Source organism: Stylophora pistillata, chromosome 6 (genome assembly GCF_964205215.1).
Source record: "Stylophora pistillata chromosome 6, jaStyPist1.2, whole genome shotgun sequence".
Lineage (NCBI taxonomy): Eukaryota > Metazoa > Cnidaria > Anthozoa > Scleractinia > Pocilloporidae > Stylophora > Stylophora pistillata.
Window position 1 is genome coordinate 20,288,716 of NC_142524.1, and position 12,739 is coordinate 20,301,454.

A 12,739-nucleotide genomic window follows, 5' to 3' on the forward strand; every position below is an offset into this window, starting at 1 on the left:
CGGCGAAGTACTTGCTCTGTATCATTAACAGTGTATGTTATGATATGTAAAACCTTCCGGAAATCAACATTTGCTTTTCTTCGACAAGACCGTTCTTGAATGTCGATCAGCTGATCTTTCTGGAGGAGAAGGAGTCTAATTGTTTGACACCTTTACCTTCGCTGAAGACGAAAGCGCTGACAATATTGATGACGTCCTGGCTAAATTTGACTCTCGTTGTCTGCCGCAACGAAATCAGACGTATGAATGATACCTTTTCAACAAGAGAGAGCAAGAACCAGGAGAAAGGGTCGATCAATATTGCACAGCACTAATGCGCCTTTCTGAACACTGTGGGTTCATGACCCTAAGAGACAGCTTGATAAGAGACCGCGTCATCCTTGGAGTCAAGAATGATCGATCACGTAAGAAACTTTTAGAGGAGAAAGATCTCACTTTGGATAACGCCTTGGATATTTTGCGAACACAAGAGGTAACTAATATACGCGCGTTAGACATGACGACTGAAGAAGCATATGTGAATAGGATAAAGGCCAAGAAAAGGAAACCGCCTAAGACCCAAACTGAGGATACAACACCGCATAAACACGCCTGAGGTAAGAAGCGGACTCCTCAATGGAAGCCAAGAGGGAAAAGTTCTGGTAACCCCAACAATGTTTACACTTGAGAATGCAAGTTTTGTGGTACTGTTCACGAGATGAAAAAGTCAGCTTGCCCGGCTGTTGGTAAGAAATGCTCCAAATGTGGCAAAGAAGGACACTTTGCAAAAAATTGCGACTCTCGCTCTGTCAATCACGTACAAGATTGTGAAATCTACAGCCATAAACCCTCCCCCACATCAGCTTATGGGACAGCGGGCTTTAATAATAATGCCGAAGTAGAACTTCAGATTGATACAGGTGGTTCATGTAACATCCTCCCCAAAAGTGCCTACATCCGAGCTACAGGAGACAAACAGTATAAAAACCTTGAACAGTCGTTTACAAGGCTCATCATGCACAACAATACTGTAGTCTGGCCACTTGGTCAAATCCGCCTACTTACTGAACGGAAAGGAAGAAAATATGGAGTTCTTTATCACATTGTGAAGCAAGATTTGACACCACTCCTCTGTCGAACGACGTGTGAAAAGATGAGTCTGGTCAAATTCCTGGATGCTGACGTAAACGCGACTCACGACGAAAGAATTGACGTCTCGTCAAATGTTAGAAGTGATCCTATCCTATATGAATTTACCGATATCTTCACTGGGATTGGATGCCTTGAAGGAACCTACTCCACTCAAGTGGACGAAGGTTTCCGCCCGGTTGTACATCCGCCTCGTAAAGTACCAGTCCCACTTCGAGATACCCTCAAGTTAGAGCTAAATAACATGGTGGAGAGTGGTTTCCTCGCCAAGGTAATTGAGCCGACATCATGGGTCTCTAGCCTTGTTATAGTAAAGAAATCTAACGGGAAAATACGAGTATGTCTGGATCCTCGAGATCTCAACCGCACAGTGCAACGCTCGCATTATCCACTTCCAACTATCGAGGAAGTAGCAACTCGCCTTAGTGGTGCTAAAGTCTTTTGCGTGTTAGATGCCAAATGTGGATTCTGGCAGGTACAACTTGACGAAAAGAGTAGTTACTTGACAACCATGAACACACCTTTTGGTCGCTATCGATGGCTCAGAATGCCATTCGGAATAAACTCAGCCCCGGAAGTATGGCAACAACGAATGCACGAGCTAGTAGAAGGACTCATAGGTGTTGAAGTCATCGCCGATGATTTCCTAGTCTGCGGTTTTGGAGACACTAATGAAGCTGCAATTGCCAACCATGATCAGAATGTCAAGGCTTTCCTCAATCGCGCAAGAGAAAGAAACCTCACTCTTAACAGCGAGAAGTTGAAACTTCGACAGTCACAAGTTCCTTTCATAGGACACCTTACAGCGGAAGGTCTAAAACCTGGCCCGTCAAAGGTACAGGCTATGGTGGACTACCCAGTGCCCACCAATCTCGTAGAACTCAGAACGTTTTTAGGAATGGTGCAGTATCTGGCGAAATTCTGCCAACATCTGTCTACAGCATCACAGCCCTTAAGACAGTTTGAAAGGAAGGAAATAGAATGGCATTGGCAACGCTCTCAAGATAAAGCCTTCAAGGAGATAAAAGAGCTCATCACTAAAGCCCCAGTCCTACAGTACTTTGACGTGAGCAAGAATGTCACTATACAGTGCGATGCCTCACAGTATGGCATTGGTGCCACTCTACTTCAGGAAGGACAGCCAGTTCACTACGCTAACAGAGCACTGACGTCGACAGAGCAAAATTGCGCTCAAATTGAGAAGGAGCTCCTAGCTGTTGTGTTCTCTTGTGAGCACTTCGAACATTACATTTATGGCAAGCACGTCACAGTCGAAACAGATCACAAGCCTCTGATTGCTATACAGAATCAATACAGCTTCTAAGAGATTACAGCGTATGATGCTTCGTCTTCAAAGATTTGACCTGAATCTCACTTACAAGCCAGGCAAAGAGATGTATATTGCTGACGCACTCTCTCGCGTTGTACCTAGGCGTCAAAGATACCAAATGCCAGCACCTCATCCTGCTATAAAGATCTAGAAACTGTCAACTTTGTTGAAGACTTGTCGATATCAGAGTCGACACTTGCCAAGTTTCAAGTGGAAACGGCTAAGGATGAATCTTTACAGGCGTTGTCACAAGTTATACGCGCTGGCTGGCCTACAAAAACGTCCATGGTACCCACAAGCGCACAGCCTTTCTTCAAATACCGAGATGAGATGACGCTCCAAAATGGCCTAGTTTTTAAAGGAACGAAGATCGTTGTCCCAGATAGCCTTCGCCGTGATATGATAGAGGAAACACACAAGTCACATCAGGGACTCCAAGCATGTCTTCGAAGGGCCAGAGAGGTTTTCTTCTGGCCAGGAATGTCTGCACAACCCAAGGATCGTATTGATAAATGCTCAATATGCCAAAGTGTGAGACCTGAACAAGGCAGCGAACCTCTTCAGCCTCACCCAGTTCCTGGCAGGCCACGGCAACGAGTTGGAACAGATTTGTTTACCTTCGAGAACCGAAACTACCTTGTATTAGTTGATTACTACAGCAACTTTATCGAGCTGGATCATCTTGCCCACACTTCGTCCCAGACAGTCATTCACAAGCTGAAGATGCATTTTTCGCGACATGGGGTACCCGATTACGTAGTTTCTGGCAATGGTCCTCAGTATACATCCTCAGAGTTCCGAAGATTTGCAGCAACATGGAAGTTCACTCACGTCACTACGTCACCACACTATCCACAAGCTAATGGGATGGCCGAAAGTGCAGTCAAAACCTGCAAGACTTTAATGAAGAAAGCTCTTCTGTCCCAATCCAATCCATATCTTGGTTTATTGGATCACCATAACACCCCCACTGCTGCGACAGGTATATCTCCCTGCCAACGACTTTTTGGTCGTCGAACTAAGACACTTCTACCCTTTTCAGAGTCGTTACTCAAGACTGACCAAACAGTTAGTGATCTTCTCAAAAGGGATCGTGTCAAGCAAGCTAAACATTTCGACCAGCATGCTAAACAACTCTCAGAACTCAAATCAGGTGACATAGTGCGCATGAAAATGCCTGGAGAAACAAAGTGGTCAAAAGCAGTTGTTTCTTCTAAAGTCGCATCTCGCAGTTACAAAGTTGAAGTCAATGGTAGATTCTACAGGCGCAATCGCAAGCAGTTGCGTTCTACCATGGGACCACTTCAGGAAACCCCCTTCAAAATGGACGAAGATGACCTGACTGTTCCAGATAATCTGCAGGAACAGAAACATCCCCTCCAGCAAGTTCTCAAGTAGAAACATCCACGTTCCCCCTAGATCTCAACTACCCCCAACACCTCAAACAACAGAGCTGAGTGCAAGACCACCTCAAGAAGCTACTACAACTGAGATAAGAACACGACATGGACGATTGATCAAGCCACCTAAAAAGTTTGACATTGAGTTATAGTTAAAAAAAAAAAATAGAAAAAGGGAAAGATGTTATGATATGTAAAACCTTCCGGAAATCAACATTTGCTTTTCTTCGACAATATCGTTCTTGAATGTCGATCAGCTGATCTTTGTTATGTAAGTCTTAAAGGTTATGTAGCCCTAGAATGTTATGTAACTTTCTGGACTGATTATGTAATCACTTTGTACATTCTAATCTAGTTCTCGACTTACACGAGTGAACATTGAGATAAGTATGAAGGTAGATCCTGAACAAAATGTTCTATTCGTCGTTTCGTTATGGCGTTTCGTCGTTTCGATATGTCGAGTCGTTGTTTTCCGAGTTCGACTCGTCGAACTTTAAGTTCGTTTCGTCGTATTGTCAGTTCGATTCGTCGGCTGGCCTCTTCGGCTCGTCGTTTTACGAGTCCGACTTGTCATCGACCACATCGGTTCGTCGTTTTGTCATTTCGTTATGTCGTTTCGTCGTTTCTTTACGTCGTTTCGTCGTTTCGTTATGTCGTTTCGTCGTTTCGTAATGTCGTTTCGTCGTTTCGACTTGTCCACTCAACAGGAGCTATAATTCAACCTAAATTACGTGAAGAATTACTTGATTTCATACCCTCTTACATGAATCATTAATGTGGTATCTATAATTTGCTCTCTGCCGAAGGAAAATGAATCCTTTGAAGAGCGACCTACGCCATAGCATAGAATTCGTCTTGAATCGAGTGAATGATCGTTTTCACGAAATTGGCAATGGAATTGGATACCTAGTAACACACCTTGACAGAGTCTTCTATATTGTAGCTCGTGCATCTTCGTTATTTAACATTCCTCCTCAGCTGGAGTGTTTGTTACAAAGAGCTTGTTTGTTGTTCTTGGTGGCAGTGACAACTCATTGTAAAGGCGGTTGTTTAAGTTTACAGGATGCAGGGGTCGTCCCAGCATAGAATTTCCCAGAGAACTCCGGGAACAGTACCTTGAGAACAATTTTAGACATATTTAAATTCGAGATGATAGTTGATGGTAGTTTTTGCCGTTTGAACGAGCGGATGATAATGCATGATTCCGACGTTTTGAGCGTTAGCGCTTCATCGTACAGCGAATAGAATGGGTAGGTTACTTTTCATCATCTTCTTTTTTTCACGGTAGGAGAGACTCGACATTAGCGCTCAATTCTAATTTTAGCAGTGCATGTTACGTTTTAATTCAAGTAATTAAGAGATTTAGACCCTCAACTAAAGCACGGCTTTACTGAGGCTTTTATTATGCCACACTTCCACTACTAAAGCACTGTGCTAGGAATTGGGAAAAAACTATAACTCCTTAATAAACATGTTTTACTAATAATCCTTGGTGAAAAAGTCGGTACATATGAGGTGCTTTTGGAAAGTCCAAACCTTGTTAGCTTGAGAAAGAAAAGACTTTTTCATATATTGATTTTAGTTCACAAGTCATTTTGAGCAGCCGCAGATGCCTACGTAGCAGCATTATTTACACCGAGAACCAACATTAATGGGCCTAGAGGTATAAACAGGTTGTAGTTACCATGTGTATTAATACTACATCTTATGGGAAAAACTCCTTCAAATTTCTTGCGCCCAAATTATGGAATTTGTTTTTTTAGAAACAACTGCCTAGACTTTACAAGCATATATACATCTGTTCTCTTTTTGTTTTTCTTCATTAATTGTACACATATTTTTCACTCTATTTATTTCTCAGAGAAGTACTTGTACACTATTCTTCAATCCAAGTTGAAATAAAGTTTTACTACTACTACTACTACTACTACTACTACTACTACTACTACTACTACTACTACTACTACTACTACTACTGCTACTACTACTACAAATGGAAATCTCTCATATGGTCTCTTTGGTTGGCGTTAGGGGAGTTTCAAGCCAAATAGCAATCTGTTATGTTTTCAAACTTGATTAATTCATATAAGTAAAATCAAAGTAAGTCTTTTTTGCTTTTGAAGTTTTGGAAATGTTTCATGCCTTTCAGTGACTACATGTCAAATTATGTCAACACTCTCACTACTTGACTGTGTTCAAGGTGAGTCAGCCAAGTCATTTAAGAATCAGTTCATGCTTTCAGCTGTGTATATACCACATTTCTTCGCTCCATGATGTTACAGTAACATGAAATTTAACCAGATTTATGATCGAATATGAACTTTCTGTGGGTTCTTAATTTAATTCTTTGAAAAGTAATCAGGTTTTTGAAAACGAACTGGCCACATGCTATTCACTGTCTCACCCCTTCTCCACTTGCTACTTTTTGGAGTGATTTCAACCTATAAAAAGAGCCAATTTGTTTATTGATTTTATTTATTACAATTTAATGGCATAAATACACAAATGCTGGTATGATACAGTTAATTAACCAAAACAAAATTTAAAAAGCTATAGGAGAATCTGCAAAAGAGTCCCAGACCCCATGTACAGCAGAACACCCACTACATATAGTACGAATGAGATACCATTTTATAATAAAGACAAATAAAATCAGGATTTACCCACAAGAAATTTGTTCACATTAAATTTAAAATTCCTAGTACAATTTGCAGTGCAAATGTCAACAGGTAACATATCCCAAGAAACTACTATTCGATGGAAATAGGAATATTTAAGGGAATTAGCCCTTGCATATTTTTTTTTTAACGACAGATGATCATAATGTTTCAAGGAACAATAATCTAAACTAGAGTAATAATCCACAAATGGTGAAACATCAATGTCAACAAACCCTTTCAGTGCCTTAGAAAAGAAAGTTATGTCAATTAAAACTCTTCTCTGTCTTCCAAAGATAATAGATTTAACTTCTCAAGACGAGCTTCATAGCTATCCTTAGTTTTCAAAATAAATTTAGCGACGCGTCTCTGCACTCCTTCAAGCTTATCAGTGTTCTTACACGAATATGGGGGGGGGGGGGGACCATATCTCAGAGCAGTATTCATGGTTAGACCTTACTAAGGAACAGAAAAGGGTTCCTTTGCACTCTGGGGTAAAAGTAAATGGGTCCACTTGTACTCTGTATCTTTAAAAATTAGTTTTTTCTTCAATTATTTTAGTCAAATTCGGTTTAATTTTTTCTAATTAATTTTAAAAAAGGGGGAAAAAGTTACCCTCGACCCTCAACAAGAAACCCTTGACCCTCCTACCCTCCACAAAAAGATAGCCTCCCGCGATAATTACTCCAGGGAGCTCGCCCAAGTGATTCATTAACTTTTAGCTGAAAATACGTTTTTCTAAATAACTCGGACGCTTCTACAGATTAAGTAGCTAGTTTAAAAGATCTATTTCCTTCGGCAGAGGGCAAATTATAGATACCACATTAATGATTCATGTAAGAGTGTATGAAATAAAGTAACTCCTCATGTAATTTAAGTTGAATTATAGCTCCTATTGAGTGGATAAGTCGAAACGACGAAACGACATAACGAAACGACGAAACGACATAACGGAACGACGAAACTACATAACGAAACGACGAAACGCCATGACGAACTGACGAAACGACAAAACGACGAACCGATGTGGTCGATGACGAGTCGGACTCGTAAAACGACGAGTCGAAGAGGCCAGCCGACGAATCGAACTGACAACACGACGAAACTAACTGAAAGTTCGACGAGTCGAACTCGGAAAACAACGACTCGACATAACGAAACGACGAAACGCCATAACGAAACGACGAATCGAACATTTTGTCCAGGATCTACCTTCATAGATAAGTTGGTCGTTGTCATGTTGTTGTTATATCGATAGCTCTAAAGGTAACCTGCCTCTCAAGTAATTAAAGTTTGTGTTCAAAGAAGCTTACTGGACTCAGACTCCCTATCTTGTTCTCTCGCGTCATAAAGGACAAAACTGTGTGGAGCGGTGTTTTGCAGTTAATAAAATTTCGTTAACGGCGAATTACTCGCTCTTTATGATTTTTATTCTTGAGCGGTTTTTCGCAGTCAACAAAATTTCATTAACGGCGTATTACTCGCTCTGCAATGTATAGTTTAGAGCGAATATTTGGCAGTCAATAAAATTTCACTAACGGCGAAGTACTCGCTCCGTATAATACTACAGAGCGAATATTTGGCAGTTAATAAAATTTCATTAACGGCGAAGTACTCGCTCCGTATAATACTACAGAGCGAATATTTCACAGTTAATAAAAATTCACTAACGGCAAAGTACTCGCTCTTTATCATATATAGCGTTGAGCGGTGTTTTCAAGTTAATAAAATTTCGTTAAAGACGAATTACTCGCTCTGCAATGTAAAGTTTAGAACGAATATTTCGCAGTTAATAAACTTTCATTAACGGCGAAGTACTCGCTCTTCATGATATATAGTGTTGAGCAGAGTTTCGTTTTTCTCTAATGTTCATCTGTTATTCCGACATAAAACAGATGCATTCCTAGCATTCCTCAAGTTGACAGGAAGTTAGTGAGAGGCAGAGGCAAAAATGGGGCTGATAGAACTCAGTAGCCATCTTGTGACAATAAGCGACCCGAACTTTCCAGACCTCTTTATCCGGCAGAAAACCATGGGGAGTGGTAGCCAAAATCTGAATTATGACTCCAACCAAATTCAAGCATAAAGCAAATGATCGAAACATACATTCCATTTTGTAAGCAGTGTAAACACGAAGTCTTCATAGTTCTTCTTTTAATTCTTTTTTTAGAGTTCGATTGAGTTGAACGTCGAGAATTGATAGAAGAAGTATTTCTGCGATTTGCATAAAACTCACTAAGCCTTAGGTGTGACTATTTCCACCTTCTTTGTTTTCAGTTCCCTTTGGTTAGTGATTAAAAAGGTGAGATATAATTTGAGACAAACATGAATCATACGACAAGCTCACAAAGGGTCTATTGCTAAATAAGAGCTCGTTAGTGTGCGCCTATGTTGCACTGGATGAAAGGTAATGCTAACCGGAGATCTCTTTTTGTTCGGGGATTACTTTGCGATGCGGCTCCAAGTGTGGAAGCTCTCGTGGAACATTTCACTTGCAAGTATTCTTGCTTTACAGTGTTACCAACTAGATCGCCGTCGAAGATCAGTGCGATGTAGATTAAATACGAAAATAATATTCACTACACCGATTTAGAGGTATTGTAATCTGATTTAACTTTAAAGAATTATGATTGAAGCAGTACTTCGACTCGGGGGCTCATATCTAATCACAAACAAAATAACTTAAAGATCAGGGCTATAGTCACGGTGATCTAAAATCCTACAAATGGAACAATCGCGAAGAATACTATTTACGAAAAATCGAAGCATGGAAAAATCGTAATCTTGATACCCTTGTTCTCCTTATTTACAATTTAGCTCTTGTCGCACAATAATTTTTCTATTTTGAGAAAGAGCGCACAATTTCCACGTGCATATTTTGACGATTGCGTGATCTGAAAGAGTACAATAAAAGAGCGTTTTCACCGTCACGCAATAGAACATAAAATCAAAAACCATTCAGTCAATAAAATCAAGAAATTGTGATATCGTAGAAGATAAAAAAGAAAACGTTTCTTCATGTTTAAGGTGTTAACTTTGTCTCACAGATAAGATTTTCGTAGAAATGTTCCGCGCATGGAGGCGCACGTGTTGTGGTACACCAATAGGCCATTTTGCGAGTTCCCTTGAGCCTCTGTTTCAAAGCGAGTCTAAGTGCGAACCATTCTTTTGAAAATGACGTTGATTTGCATGAAAATGAAGCTATAAAAACCCGGTTATTTAGAAAAACCCTTGAAATTAGAGGAACATAGTCCAAACTGGTTATTACTTATTACTAAGCTTTATCTGGTGGTATCATTAAACATTTAGCCAAAAAATTAGCTCTTTCTCGATTACGTTTAATACAGCATACTTAAAAATCGGCAAAACGTGTTATTTCTTGAATATTGATCCTCTTAAACAGGTTATGGTCAAGTTGATACTGTCCGACTGACAAGGCCTAAGGTAATTATAACCTTTTTAACTATGTAACTAAAAGTACACTCTTCAGACGCCGATCTTCACATGAGCAGAACAAAACACAAAAATTAATTCAATGTATGTTTAAAGTACTTTGAAGACTTGAGTATGCGCAAAAGTATAAATTGTGTATCACCGCAACAAATGGTGGATTTCGCTCTTCAGGAGAGCAGGGATGGCGCAGTGGTGAGAGAGCTCGCTTCCCACCAATGTGGTCCTGGGTTCGTATCCCGGCTATGCGATACGTGGGTTGAGTTTGTTGTTGGTTCTCGTTCCTGCTCCAAGTGTTTTTCGCCGGGTCTTCTCCGATTTTCTTCCCTCCGCTAAAACCAACATTGCCAAATTCCAATTCGATCTGGAAACAGTGAACGAATAGCCACTCTGTGGAGCTGCCACTGATAAATCCCATTTATTTATTTATTTTTTATTATTATTTTTTTAAGAAGTCGACATATGCAGTTTGTGTTTTCCTATTTTCGTGTGCAAACTGCCACCTTGGTAAATGGCATCAAAAATTAATGTGCATTCTTCATAGTTGATGTGCTTGTGTTTGAATTACGTGTGAACATTGAATTTGTGAATTAACTTGAATATTCCGGTTGCAGATCTATTTATCAGTTGTCTTTTTGCCGTTACAAGTAAATAGATTAATGCTCATTCATGAATAGCTCATTCTGCTCCTTTTTCCTGACTTTTCTTGAATTTTACACAGAGTGGGGGAGGGGGGGTGGGGGGTGGGGGGATGCTGGAGGCATTGGATCGTGCTTGGTTGTTGCCCACTATGTTTAGGGGAGTTCAGCACGTATCAGCGCTCATCGAAATGCATTTTTACCCTCTATTAAATTCAGTTCGCCTGGAGTAAAGTTCTACATCTTAATCAATTCAGCCGGGATAAATTACTTTGGGGCGATTGGCTCTGGTCAGAATTTGATTCCGCTTAAGTGAAGTACGGTGTCTAAACCGGTTAAATCGTAAATATTGTATTGGCTTCAATGTAATTGTGTCAGTTTTTAGGGCATGCGGGAAACCTGGACTGCAGTGGTTTCTTTTTTCACTCAAGAGGGATGTCGACTCACCTTTCAAAACCGCTTATCTCAGGTCGGAACCTCTCGACTTTAATATGAGTAGCTTTGCGTCAGATGACAATAGTTAGCCCATGTTATCATAAGTTGTGATTTTCAGTGGACCTTAGCTTTGGACCCTAATCATATGTGGTGTTATCTTTTATAGAATAGCACTGGGGTAATGTAAAGCGCCTTTTTATAAATTCATTTTAATTCTTTTTTTCAGAATATTTGCTGCTTTAATGGGCGTTTCCTTAGGATCGACTACTACTGGCCATCCAAGGTGGCTAATAGACGGAATTTGGAAATACGAGATCATCAGTCTGTGCAACGGTTCATTTTATCGCGTGAATAGGAGCCTTTTATCAATAACCACCACAATTGGTTACAGTCCACATACTTCTTACAACCGAGTTCTCTGACCGTACTAAAAAATAGCAGTCAACGTTTGATGTACTCCTGCTTCAAAGTGACGGTTTTAGATTCGATTCTAAGCATACCTTAGATTTGGATTGAACAGGGAGGGTTTTTTTACAGTATTGACTACAGACTGAAGAGTGGGAAAACAAACGATACCTGAATAACGAATCCGTGTTGAGTATAGCAGTCATGGCACTCAGGCCGCTTACAGTTTCTAGCTTTGTTTTGTAAGTTTTGATTTTCAATGCACTTATTGCTTGCTATAAGAACAGAATCTTAGAAGGAAATTAAAATCAGATTTCTCCACATTTATGTTTTGACAATAATTTGTTTACACTTTCCAGATCAATCGATATTAACACAGATCACAATAGCCAATGAAGCTTTCCTAGTACCATCAAGATGGCCAAAAAAAAAGAAACCCTGCAGAGCCTCGAGAAGAGCAAGGGAAGCAATAATGTTTAAAAACTGGAATCCCCTGCAATTAAGAGAAAAGGTAACTTTGTTATGTATTCTCTCAATACCCCATTAGGTGCATCGATGTACTGCGTTCGTATAATATGATAATAGGAGAGAGTATTGGTGCAGGCTCAACCTTTCTTGAAATTCAAAAATGTGTTTTTGACCTCAGTGACTCAGATTTAAGGAACTAACGCTCTTACAGTGTAGAAGAAAGCAGGAAAAGTGTTTGCGTTAACATTGTTAACAAAAATAGGATTAACTGATATGAGGATGTTCGAAATTTGGTTTTATTTTTGGTCTTGTTTGTTGTCTTTTAATGAGTCCATATATGAACTCGGTAAGTGTTGGATAAAAAATTCCACCATGGAAAGGAGAAGGAAGGAAAGAAAAGTTAATTTAGTGACCATAATGTCCATTCCGTTACAGATTCCAAAGATGAAAAGAAAAAAAAAAATCATGTATTCAGGGAACCGAGTGATCTTTGTTGCGATGCGAAGACAACTTTGAGGACCTCCTAAAAGAAGTGTTGTGGTTGGACAAGCATAACCCACCTGAGTATAGTTTCAAGGAAGTTCGCCAGAAAAACTATTAAATCAACTGGCAACTTTGTGAGAACATCCCTGGCGCCTTCAGGCCACCGTACACACCGTATGGACTTTGGCTGTTTAAAAAAATCAACAAAGGTTAGTACGTGATGTGATTTCCAGTGCTGATTGTTTGGAACGCAGAAAATTCTTTATAAAGATCAGAATTCCAAATATGGAATCCTAACTGTTTATGGATACAGGCGACCAAAATCCATTACTCTGGAAATTACAA